The sequence below is a fragment of the Vombatus ursinus genome, unplaced genomic scaffold (genome assembly GCF_900497805.2).
Source record: "Vombatus ursinus unplaced genomic scaffold, bare-nosed wombat genome assembly UNPS02007284.1, whole genome shotgun sequence".
In the NCBI taxonomy this organism is placed as follows: Eukaryota; Metazoa; Chordata; class Mammalia; order Diprotodontia; family Vombatidae; genus Vombatus; species Vombatus ursinus.
Window position 1 is genome coordinate 17,193,067 of NW_020947062.1, and position 10,812 is coordinate 17,203,878.

At 40.5% G+C, this 10,812-nt stretch overlaps 1 pseudogene; it reads right to left on the reverse strand.

Annotated features, from left to right (window-relative positions):
* LOC114033521 overlaps positions 1–10,812 on the reverse strand; it is a 48,195-nt pseudogene that overhangs the window by 36,998 nt on the left and 385 nt on the right.

The window sequence follows — 10,812 nt, forward strand, 5'->3', positions numbered from 1 at the left end:
CAAGGGCTCTGTGGGGAGGCATTGGTCTCTTGAAGGAATTTTGTAAATAGAAACAGGATATACTTGGAGAATATGAGATATTATAGTTTTGATCTTTCCAGACCAAGCATCAGCTGCTGTGACATTTTGTTTTGACATATCTGTTGTTTGTTCAGAAGGACCTAGAGGTTGATCCCACTATACCCTCCTCTAGGGAGAGGACTTTGGGACCCCATTAGCTCACTTTTCCATCTCCAATGTCACACTGCCCTCTAGGGGTTATTCTGGAATCTGGATGTCAGACTCTACAACAGACCAGATAGGCCAAACTGAGGTCAGACTGTCTTAGCACCTGGCAGTGACCAGACAGTGGCACCATATGTTGAGGAGGGTGGGTGGAAAGAATTTACAAAAGAAAATGGAACTCACAGAGGGGGGTGAACAGGTCAGTTTCAAGATGGTCCAGAATGATGTTGCAAAACCCACTGCAGATTTAGAAATATATCAGTTGATCAAAACGTTGCCTTAGAGAGATCCTTAAGAAAGATGAGGCAAGGATATTACATAAAAGAGAATTAAGAGGGATCACTGTGGGCCCCAGTCCCCAGAGATGAGAGAATGGTTTATGTCTCTTAGATGACAAGAAACTTTATTTGATTTCTTTCCTTTTGGGAAGGAAATTTTTCCAAACTTCATCAGATATTATTGTCTCATCAGGCAGGGCCCATTGGACAGATTTCAATTCTTTCTGAGGTCATCATTTAGGACAGTTATGGTTGGGCTGAACTTTAATTCAGATAAAGATCCTGGAATTCAGACTGGGTGGATGCTGGCCCTAGGAATGGTCTAGAACTTGTGTTCTGGAAAAAGTACCTCACATCAGCTTAATGTTATTTGTCTCTTTATCAAAAAGGATGAATGAAGCCTGTGTCATTGGTTGGCTTCGTGAGTAGTATAATGGGTCTGCCTTCCTTTAGGGAAGGGAACAAGCATTTATTAAGTGTCTACAATGTGCCAGGTACTAAATGCTAAATGCATTTGATACTCACAATTATTCCCATTTTACAACTGAGGACACCAAGGCTGATTGAGCTAAGTAACTTTTGTAGGGTCACATAGCTAGTAAATATCTGATGTCAAATCTGAATTCAGATCTTCTTACCTCCATATTTATCACTCTATCTATGGTGCCACCAAATTGCCTAAGTGCCTTTAATCAATAAACATTTGTTAAGTACTTACTATGTACCAAGTGCCATGCTAAGTGCTGGGAATCAATTTAGCCAATGACAGAACCATGTGGCTTTTTTTCTGATTGATCTTCTTATCTTCCATAAAATCATCATCTTCAGAGTCATTATCTGTATCTTCTAATTTGTTAGTGCCATTTGGATTAGTATCTGTGATTTCTATATTACGGAAGAACTTTGGACTCTTACTGGAAGTATGCCCCTATCCTTTTATTACCTGCACTTTGTCGATGGGGTATAAAGGAATAGTATCCCTTGCCCTTTCAAGAATTTGTGCCAGGGTGTTTGGGTAGGCCTTACTCTGAAACCTAGAAATTCTTTAGTCATCATCCTCATTCTCCTGATCACCAGAAAACATTTCTACTAACATAGTGGAAAGAGCACCAGATTGAATCTGGGTTCTACTATTTATTCTCCATGTAATCTCAAGAATTCAATCTCTCTAGGCCTCAGTTTCCTTATTTGTAAAATGAGAAATTCAGACTAATTTCTAGGATCTCTTTCAGCTCTAAAATGTGTGTTCATATAACACACAGTCATACTTTTCCCCCTCACATTTTATTTAACAGTTGATTTTGAAAAAAATTCCAAGCACAGTTAACATTTAAATATTGCATCATTGATATTATGAGATTGGCATTCCTATATCCAACCCAATAAATACTTATTAAGTGCCTACCATGTGCCAGGCACTGTGCTAAGCACTGGGGATACAATTGATAAAAAAGAAAGATAAATCCCTGCCTTCAAGGAGCTTGCAATCTAATGGGGGGGGAATAACACACAAAAGGAGGCAGAAAAGCTGTGAAGAAGGATGGGGAAGAAACACTAGGTGGTACCAGTGTGGGGTGGAGCATCTTTTTCTGTGGAGTTGAAACCAAGTAGAATAGAAGATGCAAAGTGGAGTGAGATGAGCCCAGTTTCTTCCATCTATAAAGAAAAGTTTTAGGAAGTGTTTGATATTCCACCCTCCAGCCCTCCAATCAGAGGAGTCAGAGAGAGAGACAGAGAGACAGAGAGAGACAGAGAGACAGAGACAGACATAGACACAGACATAGAGACAGAGAGACAGACAGAGAGAGAAAGAAAGAGACAGAGAAAGAGATACACACACACACACACACACAGAGAGAGAGAGAGAGAGAGAGAGAGAGAGAGAGAGAGAGAGAGAGAATCAAGTCTTGAGTTAGCAGTATAGTAACAAGATTAGGAGTGATGAGTTTTACCTGGGAGAGCTTCAACTGAATGTAACCTATATAATCCAAAATGGATCAAGTGTTCCTGAATTTCTTCTGGAATAACATTTCAGATGTTTAATACCATGGTTCATGAGGTGAATGAGTGAGATAACACTGAAGATTAGAAATTTCCCCCATTCTCACACTTTTTTTTCAAGGTGATCATAATTATTTAGCAATAGAATAACTTTGTTATCCTGGGATAAAACCTTTACTCTGACATTATCCTTCATTCAAGGTACATGTCTGATGGAACCATTGTATTGCCACTGAGTAGGGGAGGGGGGATAGGGAAAGGGGGAGGAAAGCATTTATTAAGTGCCTATTATGTGCCAGGCACTGTGCTAAGTGCTTTACAAATATTATCTCATTTGATCTTCGTAACAACCCTGTTATCATCCTCATTTTATAGTTGAGGAAACTGAGGCAGGGAGAGGTTAAAAGTAACTTGCCCAGGATCACACAGCTAGTATCTGAGGCTATATTTGAACTTAGGTCTTCCTGGCTGCTCCAGGTCTAACACTTAATGAATGTTTATTGAATTAAATTGGACCAATCAGAAAAACAACTTTGTCCTTTCATTTGTTAGTCTTCTGTCTTTAAGTAACCCATAAATGGGTGAGTTCCCTGAAAGTTCTAGATTGCCAAAAATTTCCTCATCACTAAAAAGTTATCTTCTGGATACCTTCACATAAATGTACAATCCACTTGTCCTTGTTTTGTTACATTTGTGTATATCTGGCTCATTGGTACCTGCTAAGGCAGCATTTGCTAAGTATTGCTAAATAAAAGTTTCATCTGCATCATAGAACTGTTCAAAGGATAGACTGTGTTCCTAAGTGTTTTCAGAAAAATTCACAAAAGTATTACATAGCTTCATGGTTTGCCAACTACCTTTCATCAAATAGTTCAAAGCTCTGAATGTTGCATCTCACTTGGTAGCCTCAAGGTTAGGAGTTTCAGAAAATAACTTAACTCAATAAACTACATTTTCTTACAAAAATATTATCTGTCAGTGTTATATTAGACAAGTGAACTCTTTCTTGCTCTCTGTTTACTTAGAAACACTTGTTAAAGTCAGTGCAGGTATTCTTCAGTCACATACAGCATATATCAATATTTAATAACTTTCATTGTTCATTTAGCCACTTCTATTAACTATAACTCTCTTCATCTTATTTCTCCTTTTCACCTTTGGACTTCTTTAATTCTTCTTGACTTTGGAACTCCATCTAAATGTTATTTTAAAAGCAACTGTTTGAGAATGCATGTTAATGTCCTACACAGAGTTTCTTTTTGGATCTATCAACAGTTGCTAATTTGGAGAAAAAAAAATAACTTCCCTTGAAAGAAGGAAGATTGATAAATGTAGCTACTGGATCCAGGTCATAAAGACCCAGGCCCAGCACCTTGGCAGGGGTGGTACAATTTTATTTGTGGAGGTTAGGTTTCCTTGGGGAATTTCTGAGGAAAGAAGAGGGTGAATGCTATACAAAGTAAGCTGATAGAAGTCTGTGAGATGCCTGGAAAAAATAGTCAGATAAAGGATTCGAGGTCCTTGTCTAGTACAGAGGTGACTCTAGCACTGGAATCTGTAAAGGATGTTACCAGTTATTTTTTTTTTTTGAGCTCCAGTGTCATGTAATGTAAATGAAACAATATAGTACTGATCCCTTGACAGTTCCCTGTACTCACCCTTTTCAAGTCATGTATATTTCTTTATTTTCTCTTTTATGACTAACACAGCTTTCCAATGTGTCTGTCCTTTGCCTTTCTCTAGAAAAAATTTTAGCTTTCATACTATAGAATGGTTTCTATAATGCATCTAGTTTTGTTCTTTGAATATACCATGTCACAGGCTATATAGTTCTCTACTGAGCTAAGGCTTAACTGACTACTCCACCACACATGCTCCACCCTTGAAAAGAGCTGTCTTGTAATAATTGTCATGCCTGACTCATGAGAGGTTTTGAGGAATACAGATTGGGTCTATCTTGAATACACCCACTGAGATTCTTTTCTCTTCATGGCTGTGTTTATCCCTTATCCTTTTTTGACTATCTCCATCTGTTCTTCCCCATCATTCCTTCTGCTGACAGCCACCCTTCTTTTTTCTTCATCTTGTTTCTGCTTTTCTTTTATCTTTGCCATCTGGGTTTCTCAAATTCCTCTTTTATTTGAAATCAGTAGGGTTTAGATTTTAAAGTCATTGCCAGATAATAGAAGCACTCCTTTCCCCAGTCAACAAATTGTAACAACAACTAGTATTTATATAGTGCCTGCAAGTTTGCAAAATACTTTATAAATATCTCATTTTGCTCTCATAACAACCTTGGAAGGTAGATGCTATTATTACCTCCATTTCACAGATGAGAAAACTGAGGCAAATAGAGGTTAAGTGACTTGCCTTGGGTCATACATCTAATAAGTGCCTGAGGATGGATTTGAACTTGGGTCTTCCTGATTCCAGTTCCAGCACTTTATCCACTGAGCCATTGCCTCATAACAAATCAAATGATAGCACAACATTTTTAAAGCATTGTGCTATCTTTCTTTTATTCTTCTAGACTTTATTGACTATGTAATATGTAGTCATTCTGGGGTAGTAATAGAAGGTGCCAAATAAATCTTCATACCAATTATGGGGCATTATTTTGTTAGCTAAAATCAGAAAAAAAAACCATGCAAAACATATAACAGCAAGACATGATATGAGTTCATAGATGATAGATGCTGAATGGGTTATTAATGGAAAAGTAGCCCAGCTGTGGGTTGTAGGGGATGTGGGAGAGCAAGGTATATTTGTCACACACATTCCTCAAATTCTTGCCTGGTTGGACTTGGGATTGACTAAGGGAAATGTCCTCATACAGTAGCACCAGAAGCAGCAGAACATAGGGAAGAGCAATGAATTTGGCCTCATAAAGACTTCATGGGAAGTCCAAGGGAGAAAAGTCTTGAGTCCCAAGCCATAGCTTCAGAGAAAAGGAAGGAGGATAAAACAGAGAGGGAGGCAGCCCATGGGCACCAACTAGAAGTCTCATAGCTTTTACTAAAAGGCCAAATCACATTCTTTGCAAAGGGTATGGGGCACAGGGTCAGTGTTACTCATACTCCCTGGAATGCCACCCCCTCCCCACCCCATCTCCATGAAGGTCTGTGGAGTAGATTCCAGTCCAAGTACCAATTTCTCTCTCCCTGCTCCCCCCACCCCAGCCCCATAGATGCTTATTGGATTGGATGGAATCATCATAGAGACACTCCAGACAAGAGGAGGTCATTATCAGTAGATGAGATTAGCAAAGTCAGTTCAGGTACAGGAAAAAAAAATAGCTGTATTAGCATATTTGCATCCTCTACCACACCAGAAAAGCTGAGGGTTTGTATCAGAGAAACCACATCCCACCGAAGAAAAGCATTCAGGAATATTGTTGTCTTGACTCAGTAACTGGCTCAGCTTTAATTGTTTCTTTGTTCCTTTTTTTTTTTTTTGGTCATTATTACTAAGTTTGGCCTGCCTGTCTCTGACTATACACTTGGTGAAAATCCTGTGGACACATCTACATGACTCTGGCAGGCCCAGCAGTGGTTTAGCAAAATGAAACTTGTTGGGAGGAAAAATTGTCCTCATGTCAAGAACATGCTGATTTCATGGAAAGATTAAGCAACAGCTATTCAGTGATAAATGCACACTTGTGTGCTTTTGAAAGCAACAGGAAACACAAGTGTACTTATCTTTTAGCAGGGTCAAACCTGCATTAAAGCCTGAGTGGAATGACCAAAGGTCATTAATAACTTTCACCCTCTGTTCTAATAGATCTGAGCAGTTTTCTTTCATGATTTCTTGAGATAGGATAGGCACCCCACCTCCCATTTTTTTTCTTTGGTTATGGCTTTCAGGTAGTCCAATGATCATTAAATTATCTCTCCTATATCTGTTTTCCAGGTCCATTGTTTGTAATAGTTTGTTTACATTTTACATTACATTTACACTTGATAATTTGTTTACATTATAGTTGTTTGTTGGCGATTTCTTTTTTTTTAAGTTCAAGGGATGAGAGAGAAAAATAAATGCTTTATAATTGAAAAAAATTCATGTTTTTTAAAAAAGGGGGAAAAACCCTAACATTTATAAGCAGAAGTACTATCTCTCCTGCAAAGAAGTACCTAGTATGGAGCTGCTTCCCACAGATCCCAGCTTCCATGGTCAGCAAGCAGGGTAATGGGAGTGTCCTTGACTGTCCCTGAGCTGCTGCTATGGTCAGCCAGACATTTCCTATAGCAGAATGGTTTCATCAGTGGCTAAGAGATTGACTCATGTCTGCTAAATCCTAAGAGTATAGCAACCTCTGGCTTGATCTGTCTGATGCACATACAAACCTTACATGGTGTTACTTTACTCAGACACTTGGAATTCCCTAGGGGACTGCTGTTCAATGTGGGCTCAGTTGACTCCTTTCCAGAACTCCCTAAAGGAAAATGCTCTTTAGATTTTTTCCCCTGAGACCACAATGATGTGGAAAGAGCCCTAAGTTGGGAGCCAGGAAACCTGGGTATGAGTCCTGGCTCTGTCACTAACTACTTTCAAAACCTGGAGCAACCTCATATCCCCTGTTTGGGGACTTGTAAAATAGGTTAATGATTCCTATCCTGCCTCAATCACATTGTGTTTACAAGCATCATATTTTAAAGGACTGTGAGGGATTATGAGGGAGCCTTTGACATTTACTAGTTATGTGACTTTGGGTAAGTCAGTTAGCATCCTTGGACTTCAGTTTACTCAAATGTAAAATAAGGGGGTTAAACTAGATGGCCTCCCGGTTCCATTCCAGCTTTAAATCAGAGATTTCCTGAGCTGCCTTAAAGCCAAAGTGGGGAAGATTTGATTTCTGTTTGTTGGTTTCTGGGCTGTGTCCAAATTGCTGTTTATCCTCACTTCAGTAAGAAGCTCAGACCTCAGTTTGGGAGAATGGGAAAGGCTTGGAATTGGGAGTGTCAGAGGATGTGGATGTCAACTCTGACTGTGCCATTTACTCCCTGTGTAACCTTGGGCAAATCATTCAAAGTCTTTTCCTCATCTTAAAAAAAAATGGATTATATGACCTCTAAGGTTCCTTCTAAATCTATAATCCTTCAATCCCTGGTCAGGGAAATGATAAGCCTAGGAAATAACCCTAGCTCTATTACAGAATTCTCTATTGTCTTCTTGCATATGGTAATGTGAACTCGTGGAGCTATTTGGGTGCTTTTTAAATTAGCACATGGCACAATATATGCCACAAATTTGTCTCTACCCTCCTCCTGCCCAAGACTATAAAGTCCATAAGAGCAGGGCCCTGCTCTTGCTTCCTCTCTGCCTTCTCCAGACTATTGATTGCCCTTTCCCAGTCTGTTCCTCCTTTCTCCACTCCCATCCTACCCCATCTTAGCTAAACACAAGCTGAGCACAGAGAAGGTCTCAGTAAAGACATATGTGATAGAAGAAACTGAGCCTGTCAAGAGACTGGAGGCGGTAGTTGAGACAGAATGGAGTCGAGAAGAAATCTGATGTTCTCAGCATGGGAAAGGGTAGGTAAGAAGGATGAGAAAGCAAAGACATAATATGGTAGTGCAGGGGATGTGACACTGAGGGGTTCCCCTCTCTTACTGGATATTATTAGAATTAGATAGTTGACCTTAATTCTAGATAGACTCCTAGCTTCTGGCCTAGGCAGTTGCAAGAGCCTCCTAATTGGAGTCTCTGACTCCATTCTTTTTCCTTGAGAATCTATATCCATACTGTTGCCGTATCAATATTCTTAAAGCATAGGCTCAAGAAGTTTCAAGGGTTCCTTACTGCTTTTGCAAGAAGACAGAAACACCTCTACTTGACATTCAAAGCATTTCATAGTCTGGCTCCTTGCAAGAGAGATGGGACTCTCTGTTCATCCTCCATCTTTGAGAGTCGAAGTGGAGTAGTAGATAGAGCACTTGATTTGGAATCGAAAGACCTGTGTTTAAACCCTGGCTCTGCCACTTGGTCCCTATGTGACCTTGGGCAAGTAACTTCAATTTTCTGGGCCTTAGTCTCCTGCTCTATAAAATGAGGGTGTTGGATTAGTCTCTTTCTATCCCCGAATCTTTTATCTTTGCATCATCTACTCCCATATTGCCCTTTACCCAGGCCCCTCTCTGGCCTCTCCTTTCCAACTCAATTCCTTCAGCCTGCTCTCATCCCCATTCAGTACCATGCCTTCTTACAGGTCAGATGTCATGAACTAATTCCTCAAGTGTGAATGGCTGATCTTGATATAATATGTAACCTGTCTAGGGAATATTTTCATTTCAACAGAGTAAGGAAGTGATTAGTGAAATTTTTATCAGGACTGAATCTTCTGTAAGTTCCTTTGGGTCTTTGAGTTCTGGGAGTGCCCTTCAGACTGGCCTTCCCTTGTATGAGGCAAGAAAGAGAGAGCTTTATAACTTGCAGATGTTCCTTAACCAAGAGCAGCTCTCTCCCCACCCCTTTCAGTGTTGGCAGCAGAATCTTTCTCTTCCTTTGGGTGACTTTTTTTCTTTGAACAAAACTGAACAGGGACAAAGGTGGAGGGTGGTGCAGCTGGCAGGTAGCCATGATATATGTCAAGTGCACCTCTCTACTGAAATCCTTCCTTATGGCAAGCTATTCACAGAGACTGAATCATTCTCCCAAAATGTATGTACACGAGGCTCTGTGGCCTCACTGGCAGGGATCATGAAGATGAAATCACGTTTCTGGCATTTAGAAAGCCCTTTAGTCTCCTGAAGACTTGGTCTGGGAGAAACAAAGGACCACAGGTTGACTTGAAATTCCTGAGTTGGCACATGATTGGCTGGAAGGAAATTGACTAAGGTGAATAGACCAGTTTGACTTGTCTGAGAAATGGGTTGCATGATCATTGTCTGAAGGCATCTGTGCATCCCCTCCAGTCTTGGAAACTGTCCAAACCAGCTTCCCAGTGGCAGAGGCGGATGGTGCCAGATTTTCCCCCCTGCTTCCCCATAGTGCCCTCCCCCCACTCTGAACATCACTTTGAACAGCGTGGTCTTGTTGGGAGGGCACACCTGCTGGCCATCCTGTCTCTATCTCTATACCCATTCCAGGAGAATCCCTGGGAATCACCCAGATAGCAGCAGTGATTAACAGGCATCTCTAAACCTCCTTTTCATCTGGGATTCAACCCAGGTCTATATAGGAGAGACTATAATTGTTACATCAATTCTTAAATGAATCTATGACCTCACCATTTGGGGCAGTCCCTCCACAACTGTAGATTGCAATGCATTTGTGCCTTCCTCTGTTATAAAATTCTTGTTCATATCCTCCTGTAAACTTTCCATGGGGTGCCCAACCATTAAGCTGGAGGTGTTTACTACTAGATACATTTTTCCATTTACTTCATTGTCAAAGGTCACTCTGAGTAATGCTCTGGAGGGCAAAGAGGGGATGCCTATGAGTTCTAACTCGTGAAGCAGGTTGTTGTCGTTTTTAATAGCTTTCTAATCTTCATAAACTTGGTGAACATACTACGGTGTTTGTCAGAGTAAATGGCCAAGGTCTGCATCTGGCTGGTGAGGGTAGAGGTACTGTGTTTGATATAGATAGTTATAACTCTGGCACCTGTTTCCATACCATAGCAGGAAGTCCTGAACATTCTTACAAGTATCCTCAGGCAAGATGGCAGCCTGTATAGCTGCACCATAAGCAACAGTTTCATCAGACTTGATGCTCTTGTTCAGGTCCTTGCTACAGAAGGAGTCCTATAGAAGTTTCTGAATCTCAAGGATGCAAGGACAATATCATAGATTTATCCCCCAGGGTCTTTCTGAGCAGACCAGTGTGCCACAGAAGAGTATTTAGAGCTTCAAAGCAGGCACAGGTGATAGAAGTAAAGAAGTTGATACTTTCATAGAAGGAGTCAATCTCAATATTGGCTTGGGTCTGGGCCTAGGTACTACATTTATAAGTGATACTGAGGTGGCAGATGGCCCTCTTTTTTCATTAATATCCTTGTGCTTGAGCTTGAATTTGGCAATGAAATAGCCAAATATATGGTTATAAAAGTTCTCTCCATCCAAGTGAGAGACCACAACTGTGGACTGGACTTCAAAGATGCTGTCTTCACTGGTGGAGATAAAGACATGGAAAGTTCCACCTTCAAGGTCAAAGATCAATATATTTCTTTTGGCACCAGTGTTCTTTTCTAAACCAAAGCCAACAGCAATTTGGTGCACACTGAGACCAGGAAAGGTCTCATCATCTCATCGTTCTTTCCTTCCTTCCTTCCTTCCTTCCTTCCTTCCTTCCTTCCTTCCTTCCTTCCTTC